Raw genomic sequence first — 15,673 nt, 5'->3', positions numbered from 1 at the left:
TGTTTGAGGAGAAAATAGACTCTCCTACCTTTCCATGTGGACAACAAACTGGTGTTACTAGCAATAATTTGTTTCAGTTAATTCTATCCTTGACAGAAAAGGTCACCGAGCTGCAGGGTGCAGTTTAACAACTACAAAACAGTAATACTGCAGGTACGAACATTTTCGGGACGAACTCGGGGAACCCTAGAGAGGTTACACATCTTGTTTCTCGAGGAATGGCAGCAACTGGGACTGTCATACGCTGTAAGGAAACTACGTTACAAGGAGCTGGCGCTTGTGGAACAAACAACAAGGAAACTGCACTACAAGGAGTTGCCGTTTGTGGAACAAACAACATGGAAAATCGAGCAGACATGAATTGTATCAACAGTTCTGAAACTAGAACTGACACCAGTAATTTTATTCCCACACTCGACTGCTTAAAGGACTGGTCCAGAAGGGAACATTCATTTTTTGGCACTAACAACAATCACAAGGACAAAAACAATATGGATAGTAGGTTAGTGGCTCTTGAAATGAAAATGCACAAAATTCAAGCATTACAATGTGATAATTCGTACTTAAGAGAATGTATTAACAACAAACAGGTCCCTAAGGGCCTTCGCATGTTTAAATTTCCGAATAGGTTAAAAAAGGGTGACCCAGAATGTGAAGAGCTCATCCAAATGTTTGACCGTCATGGGCTTGAATTGATGGAATTTATTGTGAACATTAATAATAAAAAGATTAGTGAATTTTTAAAAGATGTGGATGAAATTAACAGGTCTGTGATGGATGATGTACATTTTTACCAGTATTCTTTTAGGTATAATATTATTTTTGATAAAGTAGAGAATGAATTAAATAGCAATATTTTTAGGAAAAAGAAGAAACTATCTAGGGATGAATTTGATTATAAAAATGGTTTGGCTTACCCTTTTCCCAAAGCTTGTTTAGGGGTGGATTTGAACAAAGGTAATACCACAACCTCATCACAACCTATTAATGATAACATGAATTTTAATAGGTTTAACAGTGATGGGAATGAATATGACACTGAATTTCCACCACTAAGAAGATCCGAAAGGATTTTCAATAGAAATCAGGTTAGACAGAAACCTGATTTTTTAGGATCTCGGGGGGAAGGGGGAGTGAGATCCTTCTTACAGGAGGAAGAACAGTTATCAGTAGTTTATGGTAATAATAACAAAAACAGTCAAGATGTGAATAATGATGATGGAATTAGTGTATCTGATAATACTGTTTTTTTGTATAAAGGTTTTAAGATTTTTAACTATGCTGAATTTCCTATTTGTAAGGATCTTTTTCACTTACTAATGAAGGGAATGAAATGTGTGCCTTCTAACAGAGATGAAATTAATAAAATTTTAACCGATTTTAAGATTTTTGTCAGGAAAATGAACTTAAAATGTTTAAATAGAGATAAAGCAAGTATTGACAATAGAAGGAATTTTGTTATATACAAAAAAAGTTGTTGGAATCCCCCCCTTATACCTCTATTACATTCTTTTGAAAAAGTTACTGAGCAAGAGATTTTCAAAACCCTATGAACACATATTTATAGGAAACATAATCTGACCCTGGCAGAGAAAAAGTTATTGTTTGAGTTAAGGGACAACCGGAATGTTAGATTCATGAAACCGGACAAGGGTGGGGGTATTGCTATTGCAAATATGGTTGATTACAAAAACAAAATAACTAATATGTTGAATGATAATACAAAATACGAAATTGTCTCCAGGAATGAAATCCACATAAGCTATAGAAAGATAAATTTTTTTTGGAGGACTCCCTAATGCAAGGTGTCATAAATGAAGAGGTTTTTAACTTTCTGCATGTGGAGCATCCTGTTATACCGATTTGTTTTGGTATTCCCAAAACCCACAAAAACTTAAAAGATCCACCATACAGGCTCATTATCTCAGGGCATAACAGCATTACTTATTCACTGGGGGTCTTTATTGATCGAATGGTTAAACATGCTTTGACCTCATTAGAGTATGTACTTGTTGATTCTTGGCATTTCTTAAGGAGAATTAAGAATGAATTTTTCAGTGAGGACATTTATTTTTCTACTATTGACGTAGTGGATCTTTTCACCTCTATTCCCCATGAGGTAGGATTACAATTTCTCAACAAAGTTTTAGTAAGCAGAACAAACTTGAGTGGTAGTTTAATCAACTTTATCACAGAATTAATGGAACTAGTGTTGAAAAATAACTTTTTTACTTTCGAGGGGGAATTTTACAAACAGGTTCGAGGAGTACCCACGGGCAATAGTTGTGCCCCCATCTTTGCTAATTTAGTTTTATATGGGTGGGAGAATCAGTTTATTTTTACTTCTAGTTACAAAAATGAATGGCACCTTTATTTAAGGTTTTTAGATGATTTATTTATTTTGTGGAAGAGGGACACATTCTTTGAACTATTTCCTCATTATATGAACACCATATGCGACTACTTCAAATTTACTGGAAATGGTAATTGCAAAGAAATTAATTTTCTTGACGTAAAAATATTTAAGGATGCTACCAACCACTTATTTCAATCTAAGGTTTATAGGAAATCCACCTTTTCCAATGATTATCTCGAATTTTCAAGCAACCACCCCCTTCATATTAAGAGGAACATAGTCAAGGGGCAAATGGTTAGGGTTATAAGGATGTGTTCCAACAGGACCCTGGCAGAGGTAGAAACTAAAACAGTTACGGACATGTTTTTGCATCGACAATATCCATTAGATTTTGTAGAGAATATTAGGGATCAAGTGTTGAATGATTGGAATGGTAGATACAAACCATTGTTAGGGGCTGGGGTAGAAACAACAAATGTCAATCAAAGCGATCAAAAGGATTTTTCCCAAGCCATGGTTATTACATATGGTGAAACATCAAATGAGGTTAAAAAGATTATCCAAAATAAATGGGCAATGTTGAAGGGAAATAGTGACCTTTTCAAAGTAATAGGCCCAGAACCCCTATTCACCTACAGGGTTGGTAGTAACTTGAAAAATATTTTGGAAAACAAACCTAATGTGAAAAATAGGAAGAAAGGTACCCACAAATGTGGTTGTTGTGATTATTGTGGGTACATTAATGAAAATCCTAAGGTTAGTCTAGGCCCTTATGATATTGACGTTAATTTTGTATTTGGTTCATGTGTCACTTCAGGTGTTGTTTACCTTGCTAGTTGTAATTCCTGTTCTTGTTATTACATTGGCAAGACGGAAAAAAAATTAAATCGTAGGATATACGAACATTGCTATAGTATTAATAGAAAGGATGAAAAGAACGCCCTATTTAAACACATTCAAGAGAACCCACTTCAAAGTTTTAAGTTTGGTATACTGGAAGTTTTACAGGTGGATTTCAGAGGAGGGGATTGGAAAAATAAATTACTGAGGGCTGAAACTAAATGGCAACTAAGGTTAAATGCTGCTGAATATCCAGGGTTAAATGAAGCTATCAGCATCAAACCGGAATTAAGGTTTAGGGCTTGTAAATTATGACACTAAAACCCCTTAGTTTTCTTTTAGTTTTACATTATTTAACTGTACAAAAGTTACAAAGTTTTCTCTTAGTTTTACCCTATTTAACTGTATAAATTATAAATTTTAAAGTAGTTAGAATATCAATTTGTATTTTTGTATTATACAGGTTTACATTTCCACAGCTTTCTAATTCCAAAGTTTCCCACATGAAATGTTTATGACTGTTCTTTTAAAACTTAATTGCTTGGGTCATATGATTTACCAACTGTATAAAATGAGAATCCCTATAACAGTTTTTTGTTCTGATGAAGTCATTGTGACGAAAGTGCTTATCCTTAATGAATTTTCTGTGTTTTTTTTAATAAATACTGTTTTACGTATTTTTGGGGACTAGTTATTGGCAACACTAGCAGCTTCTTATTTCATGGTCGTTGCACTGCTTTTGGCACCATCTATTTTTTTCTAAGTAAATTATGAAACTGTATAAGCAGGTTTGTATATTTATATATTTGTACATGTGTAAGTATTTATAAATAAGAGTTACTTTTGTATGTAAATAAAGGATTCCTACTCTTTTTGATATATGCTATGGGATCTTTTACATCCACCTAAGTTATGGCCAACTCAAGCAGATGGGGACTTGCCATAGCATCTCATCCAAATGACAGCACAGTCAAGAATGCAGCACCTCCCCCATGCTGCACTGAAGTGTCCGCAATTGAGCTACCTGGTGTAGGAGTAGAACCCACAGCTTTGTAGCATCGTCTAGGGGGATGATTTTTATGAAGTTCCAGTTAATAGATGATATTGTTGTAAAGAACATTTCTGGATTAAACTTGGAAAGGTTACATTTTGTTTTATAAATATGCTGTTTAAATGGATGTGTGAGATGTCTAGTCATATAGACTGGGAGATGCTCACTGAGATAATCTGACATTGTACCTGTGGTGGAGTATTTGCTAGGGTCTGATACTAGGATCCAGTCTAACAGAGAATTTGATGTCTTACTGTTATGTCTGGGGCTGTTAATTAGTTGTGTGAAATCATATAACTTCATGCTAAATGTAGGGGAGTAACAGTTTAAGTCCAACCAAATGACATTCATATCACCTACTAGTATTTTTTTTTTCTTGTGGAAAACTTATGGATATCCAGTGTAGGATATCTTCCAGTGTAGCTGTAGTGTTAAATGGGGGGATATAAAGGACGGTAATACATATTTGTTTATAATTGTTAATTTTGAGGAAAGCAGTAAGATGGTCTGCTGAACTGAATTTTGGTGCTGGTTTGCTGTAAGGGGAAATGCGGTAGGTATTGGGAAATATTAAAGCAATATCACCACCTTTCTTCATTATACTGTCATTGTGAATGATATTACAGCCAGGAGGTATAACTTTGGTGTTATTTGTGCTGGATTTAAGCCAAGTTAAAGCTACAGTGAGAACATCAGGCTTACGTTGGGTAATCCAGGCATGTAGATGAGCAGTATTATTCCTTATAATTTTAATATTTATTGCAGCAAAATTTATATAACCAAGGTTGGGGATTGGCTGTTGTTGGGTAACAGAACTGTGTGTGAGAGAATTATCTTTATATTCATTGTGATAGGTGAGGAAGGATTAGGGTGTATATCTCCCACTAAAAGGTATATTGGGGAATTTTGCATACATGCTTTTGGAAAGGATTCTTGCACTTAATTTTGTTTTGGTTTGAGTTGAAATGCAATTAGTCAGCCTATATTTGGAATAAAGGTAAAGGTGAATATTAAATAGGTTTGGTTCATTGTGTGGAGAGTGTAAAGGTGAAGTATGGATAGATGATTGGGACAGGCATGGAGAGATGTTGTGAGATATTATTCAGTCATGGTAGCATGAAAGATGGCACAGTAGGAATAGAAAAATAGAAGATAAAATGAAGAGTAGAATAATTAAGTACAGGAATCTGTATTTTTATAGATGTCAGATGGTGAGGAAGTAGTAATGAAGAAGGAAACAGGAATTTGCAGGACAATAGGAGATTCAGTGATGGTGGATTCTGAAAGCTGGAAGATGATAGGAAAGGAGAGAAGTATTTTCTATAAAAGAAGAGAGGTAGGTTGTTCTGGTATCTTTTTTGGAAGGGAAGTATTAGAGGAGTATTAAAGACTAGAGTATACTAATGTAGTCAGAATAAGAAGAAATGAGGGTTTATTTGGAGAAGAAAAAGATACCATTTGGAATAGAAGGTAGTATTAGGGAGAGTTGTAATTATTAAAGGATATAGTGTAAAGCAGTAAGGGAGGCAGAAAGATAATTGAGAATGGTGCTAAAATTAAATAGAGATTGGGAAATAGGAAGCAAGAAATAGCAGTGTATGTATATAGAAGTAGTAAAGTCATTTTGGGAAGGTTTTGGAATAAGAGTCACAAGTGAAATGTGTATGTAGGAAGTATAATATTAGGGTAAGGAGAGGGTGAGAATAGGGGCAAGATAGAGAAGTGAAGCGAAGTCAGCCATAGTGGTGCTAGCTTCTCACCCTTATGTCAAACAGGTTGTCTTTTCCTGAGATTAAATAACTGGTATGTGCAGCATAGTCTAGGTCAAACAAACGGGGACAGTGGCCAACTTAGAGGTCCTTAGAGTACACAGCTGTTTCACAGAGACTTTTAATCACAAGGCAAGCATGTATGTAAGTGATTAAAGGTAATAGGCAGCATAAAACTTGTAGGTGTAGGGCCCTGTGGCAGAGCTCCTCCAATATTGAGGTTAGATGTAGTGACCACAGGCTATTAAATGCTGACAGAATTATCAGTAAAACTTGTAGGAGTAGGGTCTTGTGGCAGAGATCCTGCAATATTGAGATCAGATGTATTTACTGCAGGCTATTAAACACTGACAGAATTATCTCTAAATCTTGTAGGTGTAGGGCGTTGTGGCAGAGCTCCTTCAATATTGAGGTAAGATGTAGTGACCACAAACTATTAAACACTGACATAATTCTCAGTAATGTGTAGGTGTGCTTAAACCCATTAGGGTACTTTTTTTTTGTCTTTTTATAAGGCTGATGTTTGAAAACATCGACCATATGGTGTTGACCATATGTTGTTCGATGTTTTCAAACATCGATCTTATAATATAGACCCGACCATTGGCTATTAAACCCTGCAAAATTCTTAGTAACACTTGTAGGTGTAGGCCCCTGTGGCAGAGCAAGAAGACAACACATAACATAACATATAATAAACATATTATTTATGGTTAGATATCCATGGCAGGGCAAGCCACTCAGTGTTGGGAACACTGGCTCAACATGATTGTCACTGTTCATGTGACAATCATCTTGAGCCAGTGTTCAAGATGATTGTCACATGAACAGTGACAGTCATCTTGAGCCAGTGTTCAAGATGATTGTCACTGGCTCAAGATGATTGTCACTGTTCATGTGACACCCCAATTCCATATGCAAAAGATGGGATAGCGGGGTTGTGGATGGATGGGTGGATGGACAGATGGATGGATTTATGGCTAGATATAAAACATAAGATCAAGCATGCCTGTTGCTGAGCAATTCAAGTATATTATTTCAAGATAAATTTTGACTGTTCAAGCTATCTAAGCAGAATATAAGGAGTGCTTTCTCTAATGCTAACAGTTTAAGGAATCAGTCAGCAATCATCTTAACACACCTCCCTCAACACCAGTAACTAGCCCAATGTATTATACTAAAAAAGATCTTATTAAATTTTATGTAGTACTACATCAGCATTACTAGTATATCTGTTAATATCATTTAAGATAATCAAAAATTAGGAAATGTAAAGGCAGAAGAACAAACTTTAAACAATCTTAAGAAAAGCAAACAGCTCTGCATTCTGAACACATGTATATATGTTTAATGCCAACTGGATGAAATAGAAACAGCTGCAAATATATAATAGTATGTAAACAGAAACAAATTTATCATTTTAAGACTTAAAACATATCTAGCAGTGGTTGCAGTGTGTAAAAGCAAATGATTTTAAGACTGAATACTCGTATAGGCTTATTTTTCAGCCTTCTTGCTGCTTTTTGTGCAAGAATGTGGAACAGAGGGGTCTGGCAGCTTGCCCTTGCCTAGCTGTTGTGTGCTGCCAGAGTTTGTATCTATAATTATTGGAGGGGGGGCTTCTCCTGGTAAAATATTGTTATTTAACCTTTTTTCATGATTCAGTCTTTGAAGAGTTGATTGAAAAAGATCACTCCTTTCGCATTCGCTCAACTGGCAGTTCACTCTTAGATGAAAAAAGAGTAGTACTTCATGTATAGAATTTCATTTCTTGCAAGATATATAGTTGTACATTGGTTATATGTCTTAATTTCTTTGTTTTCATGTATGTTTTCCAGCTGTTTTTCTCAGCCTGTTTCTTCAATGATATAGAATTCTAATCCATTTCTTCTGTAAATTCCAGACATTTATTATTTTGATTATAAGCAACTACATCATACAGTGAATAAAATATGTTTATGACTTCAGTTAGAGGACATTTAAACCTTGCTGGAAATAATATGTTACCATTTATTTAGTTCTTCTTTAACTTCTTTACAAATCAAAAACAGGGCTTTATTTTATTAACAGATTTGGAGGAATAGCCATTGTCAAATCTAATTACATTTTCTTCAATTTTAGGTGGAGGATTGGATCGTGCTCCCCTCCAGATTATTTTTTTCCATACAGAACATGGAAAAGAGGTTTTATTTGAGAAGAAACATGCCATAGGATAAAACTTCTAATAAGTTGAATCTTACCTTCTGTTCCTCTTCCATAAACGTCATTCATAGTCTCTTCCATGCTGTTAATTTCTTCATTTGTTTCTTCTCAAGATTCCCAATTAAGTACATTTTTTACATCCTTTAAACCGTCCATCTTAAAGTCTAATTTATCAGTTTTACAGAAATATCCCGAATACTTAAAATAAGTCATATAATATCTTTTTTTTTTACTGAAAATTTCTGTTTGCTGTTTTTCAGTGGCTCAGCTTCAGCTTTCTTTGCAGTAATAGTTGTGCTTAATTTCTGAAGAAAATGCAGTATTTAAAGAATTCAATTTTTTCTTTTCACAACTTCTTTGCTGAATTTATTTATTCAGAATTTTCTAAAAAAAGTCTGATTAAAAGAAGTATTTTCTTTCAGAATATAAATTATAAAGAGCTGTTAATAAGTGCTTCTATTATTCAGTCATATTTTCCATACCCCAAGCACAACATCATTTTATTGTACATAACTGGAATCCCATAGGTTATGCCACTAGAACCAGCAATATGCAGATGATGATTTGTTTACAAATTGGGCATGATCTGGGGTGTCAATTGCATGTGTACTTATCAAATGGGGTGAGACTACATAGAATGCCTTATCTCTTGTGTACCTTAGTCTCTGAGCCACACAGGGCTTTGATACACCATTCTATGGTATACTAGCTCTGCTCCCTGATGCACATTGTTTATAAATAACACCCTAAGTTTACAGTACATGTAATAATTGAGGCAACAAAAATCATTATTATCAAATATAATTTATCTTTAGAAGTAAGAAAGATATTTTGGCCAGCTAAAAATCATCAATTTAAAATTATTAAGAAAATTATTATAATTTAAGTTAATGATAGAATTTAAACAAGTGGAAGTAACAATACTGAATTATTTGAATTTGTTGTAGTTCCAGTTATATTCCATTTCAAATGACCACACAGACATACATTTTTAATTGATAAGAATTTGGTTTTAGCTTTATTAAAATTTAAATTGGATATCCTTTTAAAAGTAAGCAATACAGTATAAATGATATTAATATATCAATTAATATTGGCTATAAATAAATAGAATATCATTAGTAAAAAGAAGACATTTTAAATCAGGCGTATTATAATTGAATATTCACTTGTTAGATTGCAGTTTCACTGGATTTGAAATAATGAAAGAGATAAGGAATATATTTACTTTACGCAAACCTCCTTGTGCCAATTATGCAGGTATATTTATGGGACTGTTTGAAAGTAATGTTATGCAGCAGCATGTTTTTTTCAAAATCCTGTAGTACTATATTATTGTTAAACCAATGATGTACTGTTGCTGTGTGTGATGCTATCACTTTTTACATTGTAATAATTGTCTTCCAAGACATATGGCCAGATTCAGGAAGCCTCCGTGTAAGAGTTATAACTCTTACACGGAGGCTGCAGTTAAACGGTGTGATGTCAGCATGTCATGCATATGTATGAGGTGCATGAGGCATGCTGAATCACACTGTAACTCTTACACGGTCCATGTAAGAGAGTAGGGGGCGTGTCCGTAGGCTAAGCCCTGCATGCGTACACGCCCCCGTAAGTGTAGAATGGCTGAAAGTAAACAGCCACGAGAGAGGCCATGGAAATGTAAACAAACACACTACACAACACATTCCCCCACAGACCATCAGTGTACAAAGTGAACAGAGGCTATAAAATGAAAATAAAAACTGTTTTTTTTTTTTTAACCCCCGTAAATGTGTGCTACTGTGTGCGCTTGTGTGCGCGGGCGTGCTACTAGCGCAACTGCAGTTAGCAATCAGTGGAAAAGGATATGAGAACTAAATATGCAAAGTAAGCCAAGAAGAAATAGCTTAGCGGTAGAGTTGCTGGCTTAAGAGTAGGCAGGCAGGGTTCGAGCCCACACAACAACCTTTTTTTTTTGTAAATAAGCACTAAAAAAGCCCCTGACAGTATTGTACAAATGTAAAAGTATACCCTTTTGTAAAATGGAATGAAATGGAGCAGATATATTGAAGTAACACAATAATAAAAATAATTAGAAATGTACTGATAGCTAAGCTGCTGTGAGACACAGTGCCCGTAGCTGCGTAGTGTTTAAAAAGCTGCAAACTGTATGCCCGTTGCTAAGCACCAGTTTAACAGGCTGAAACTGTTTGCAACTAGCTGTGCTTAGCTTAGCATGTGTGTCACTAGCCAATTAAGGTTTATCCCAGCGCACACCGTTTGCGCGCAGCTCCCACAAGCTAACTGCCAGTGCGCATGCGTTGGCTCTGCGCAAACGAGCACAGACCTGCTTTTAAGTGCTTAAAAGTGCTTATGGCATGTTTGATTGACAGGTCCTCAACTCATTTCTGTCAGGAAAATTAAAAATCAGTGATCAGATTCGAACCCAGGATACCATGCACTAGAGTCAAGGTACTAAACCACTAAGCCATGACAGCAACACCCAGAAATGCAGAAATAGCATATATATGGGATAAAATCCAGAATGGAGCATGATAAAGCATTTTCAGTGAAGTAGATACAATTCCAAAACGGCCAATCAGAGAAATGTGCGAGAAAAGCGGCATATATAAGCCCCATAGGCGGGAATACACACCAGAACCGATTGTAGAACAGACCTGCAGTCAAAATGAGTGGAGTAGGTGAGGGACGTTGCTTTCGAGCACAGCGTTGGGGCGTTGAGGAGTCCAGATACATGGTCTGGCTCCTTGTCCATCATCACGAGGCCCAACTCATGCAGGGCCAGGTTTCATGGGGAGCGTACAGGGCGGAGGCATGGGACCAGTTGGCTCGTGATCTGACCAGTGCTACTGGCATTCCATGCACTGGTGAGCAGGTCCGTCACCACCATGCAGACCTGAAGTGGCGTAAGCAAGACCAGTTGACCCAATGGATCCAGGAGGCCCGGGATATGCCCAACGCCCCACTACTGAGTAAGTTACATTTTACTCATGTATGTAAGGATTTCAACTAGCTGATACCATGGAGATGTGTAGTCCAATATTACTTCCTTTGTATTACAGCTGCAGGTGTCCGCTCTGCAAACCGCGAGACGCATGACCATAGGCTGGCGCGGCTGCGCCACCATGCAGGTTAGTAACCCCATCTAGTACTTGTAAATAAATATTATAGTGTAGCATGTATCAGAACACTGCAGTGTATTGATTAAAAGTAATCTAATGTGCAAGCAAGAATTGAAAGTTTGCAGGTATGGCTGCAACAAGTTCATCAGTATGCAAGTGTGACTGGAAAAATAATTTATAGAAATAAATAGTGCTGTAATACAGATGTCCCACCATTAATTAAATGTAGTATAACCTGCAGTAGTCTCCAGAGCACAGCTTCAGAATCTGAGGTAGTCACATGTGAGATTTATCCCCTGTTGAAATGCTGAATCATGACAGACGTGAGGCTGTTGGAAAGTGTTTGAATCACAACAGGTCTAATATGTGAACAAAGCCTAGAAGTACCAACCTGAACTGTGAAGTTGCAGGATGTGTGAGAGTGACAGAAAGGGTCATGTATGAATAAATAAAGTAGTAATAACCCCTGAATATATTAGCCCCAGTGTGTTTCCACAGAACTAAATGCATGTGGGAAGTACAAATTAACACCCCAAACTGATTTCAGTGTGTCTGAATCTGGAATGTCTAGGCCAAAATCTGTATATGGTGATAACAGTAAACAATTTGCAGATAGAATGAATGATTATCTGACAGACTAAACAGCCATAGTTGTCCCCTGTCCTGTCATCAAAGTGTAGCAGGATGATGTATCTGATCAAATTAAAAATAAGTAGGATAGTGATGTATTTGTAACAGGTGTAGCATGACAGTCAAATAAAAATCATTTTGAAACATCAGCCTCAACTTAATTGTGTACCTATTACAAATGTATATCAATGTGTAACTTATGAATGTGTCATCACTTTCTATCTCCACCCAACCCTATAATTCCATATAACAACACCCAATAAATATTGGTATGTGAACATTTCATTAACCATGGACATTTGTCCGTTTCAAAAATATATGCATGTCTGTTCATGCATGTGCCCTGTTCATACCTGCAAATCTGATGGCCTGTTGCCATTAATCAACCCTGCATGTTGTTTGATTGTGTATTTCCGTTCAAATAATGCATGTGATATTGATATGCCCCTTGTTCAATGGTGTTAATATCTGGGTGTTTGTATAATGGGAATACCAATGCATGCTGTTACAACTAATCTGAATGAAATAATATGCCACTAACCCAAGCTAACATAACTACTCACAAACCTAGAACGCTTGGGAAGGCAGGTCCCAGCGGACCCACCTCTCCCACCTCAGCTGGCGACTGCACCTGGCACTAGTGCCCAGGCCGGACCCTCCTCCGGTGGCCCTGTGCCACCTTCGGGTGGAAGCACTGCAGGGGATGGGGCCCATCCCCCCTCTGCAAGCGTGGCCGGAGGAGTTCGTCCACTCACCCTCCAAGGTGTCCGGTCTGTGGTGCGAAGGGAGATCCAAGACTCCGTTCTTGGGCCCCTACGCCAGCTCGAGGCTCGTGTGGCACAGCTAACGGCCCTGCCTATTGCCCCGCCTACACAGCCCCCAGCACAGCCCCGTCCTGAGCTGTGAAGGAACAGTGGCAACTGCCTATGGGTGGGGATATCAGTTCCACTGTTGCCATCTGTGGGCTCATGCGTCTTGGATATCCCAACCTCCGTCCCTGTCAATTGTGTAACCCCCCCACGTGTGTCATACACCGCCCCTGTATGCGTCTTGTCTGTCTTGTCTGTTAACCTACCCAACCTACCTCCCCAGCTATACCGACTTCCTTCACCTGACATACCACTCTCACCTGAAAAAAAGGGCACTCTGTACCCACAAAAATTACGCCCCATACATAGCTGTCCATGTCGCACACATGTCCGCTTGACATTGAAACTGTTAATTACAATTGGCTCTACAACAAACATTAATGTTGTTCTGACACCTCTCTCAGGGGTGGAAGGTTTCAAATGTCTCACCAAAATACACGGAAATGCACAGCTGTTGCTGCTAAAGACATGGGCATCTATGGGCCTTACCTACATCCCTCCTGCAAATCCCACGCTTGTTTCCCTACTGTCTTACCCTCTTTGTGACCCCTTTTTCACCACTTTCCTGTCACCCCTTTTTCTTTTCTTTCAAAGAAAATAGCGCGGGTGTGCGCTTGTGTTAGCGGAGCTCACCATCAGTGCTCCGCGCAAACGAGCACAGACCTGGTTTTAAGTGCTTAAAAGTGCCTTTATGGCACTTTGATTGACAGGTCCTGTACTCATTTTGAAAGTCTGGAAAGAAAAATAAATTCCCACTGCCAGTCTCGAACCCAGGACCTTGGTAACATTAGTCTGTATGACCTACCACTAAGCCATGACTGCCATACAAGAGCATAGTGCTAAAATAAATATAACATGTAATAGTAGGAATCAATATAAAGGCAATATAGGAGGTGTACTACCCAATACATTTCAGTTAGAGTTTTAATGGCCGAATTACTGGATTCCCACACTAGTTCAGTGTTAACAGAAACAGCCCTACTAATTGTTCGCTTGTACATAATAATGTAAGGTAATGTACACATAAGAAGGTATGTAAATGTACACATACATATATATAAATATATAGTAATACATATGAAATATAGTCGTAGGTGTCAGTATCCATACACACTCACTACAGGAGACGGTGAAGATAAATGCAGCAGCCAGAATCTGCAACACAGCCTGACTCCTGTGAGACCTACTAACCCCTTAACTGCTGGAAGGTGCCTCCAGCACTTTGATTGATAGACCCTGTACTCAATTTGAAAGCAAAATACAAGCATACTAGTAGGCCCTACCACAAGACCATTGTAACACTAGTCTGTATGACCTACCATCAAGACATGACTCTCATACAGGGATATAGTGCTAAATAAGTGGAACATGTAATAGTAGGAATGAAGATAAAGGCAATATAGTATGTGTACTACCCTAAGCATGCAGACAGACTTTCACTGTCCCAATTACCGGATTCCCATACCAGTGTGTGTTAAGAGAAACAGACCTGAAAATTGTTAGCTTGTACCCAATATTGTCAGCTAATGTACATATATGACAGTATGTATATGTACACATATGTATATATAGCAATACATAATAAATATAGTTGTGGGTGTCAGTATGCATACACACTCACTACAGGGAACAGGTGGGAGAAATGCAGCAACCTGAATTCACAACACAGCATGAAGCATGAGAGATGTACTAACCTTCACACTCACAGAACATTTTTCAACAGCATACCAGCATGGTCCACGCCCTTACAATCTGAAAGGGCAATGCCTATCTCACATACCTTTTTATAGCACTGTCCTGAAATCACAGTGAGACATGCAATCAGTACACAACTGGCTGTATGCAATTAGCCAATGCTGCCTTACAATTGGTGCAGAGGCCATCACATGGGCCTATGCAGATACCTACAAAAGCATTCAGTACCCACACTCCACACATGCAATACAATCATTGCACAAACCTGAGAAAGAGAGAGAGAGAGAAACAGAAATACGAAAATAAACAGACTGACAGCAGCAAAACCAGCAGCAGCAGCAGAAAACTGCAAGCAGCAAGCAGCACCACTGACACAGCAACAGCTGCCACAAACACAGGTAATGCAAAGTAGCAGGTTAATACTGTGTTTACTGTGACACCACCAAATGTATCATAGTTCACTATCTATAGGTATGTCCATGAGATAGGTTGTGTGTACATAGTCCTGAAATATATACATATGTAATATTGCTGTACATGTTGCCCATACTTAAAACTTCCATAACTTAGAACACAAGGCCAGTTGTGCATATGATGCAGTAGTTACCAGGGTCAGTAGAGGTTACTCCTCATTGGTGTGGGACCACTGTGTATGTATGGCACTGTTCAGGTACATATCCCGTAGTATGGCCAGGGATTAATATCAGTCTGTCATGTGGAGCTATGTCCTCCAGGGGTGAATGTAGCACACATCCAGGGATACCATTTCGTAACAGTAATGCTATGTGTTCTACAATGTTGAGGGTGGCTCTCACCTGGACATGTGAGAGGATAGGGAGGTTACAGTCATCTGGGATAACTAATACCACATGTGTAGGAGAATGGGGGGGGTACCTGCACCTAAACTGTCTGCAACAATGTTGCCAATATCTGTGCATTTGGTGAATGTGAAGCATCTTAACACTGCTGACCACAGATGCCTTGCCTTCATGTGAATCTGCCCTGTGCTGCAGTAGCCTCCTACTATTGTTATACAATATGCCTGTATCTGTAGTCCACTGGACAGGATTAATAAGTGGTGTGCAGTTGTTCTGGGTTAGATATGTGTGTGCACAGTACATGCAGTATGTGGGATG

This window comes from Protopterus annectens, chromosome 14.part0 (genome assembly GCF_019279795.1).
Source record: "Protopterus annectens isolate FY-2018-M chromosome 14.part0, PAN1.0, whole genome shotgun sequence".
NCBI classification, from domain to species: domain Eukaryota; kingdom Metazoa; phylum Chordata; order Ceratodontiformes; family Protopteridae; genus Protopterus; species Protopterus annectens.
Note: the sequence above shows the minus strand (reverse complement) of the source record.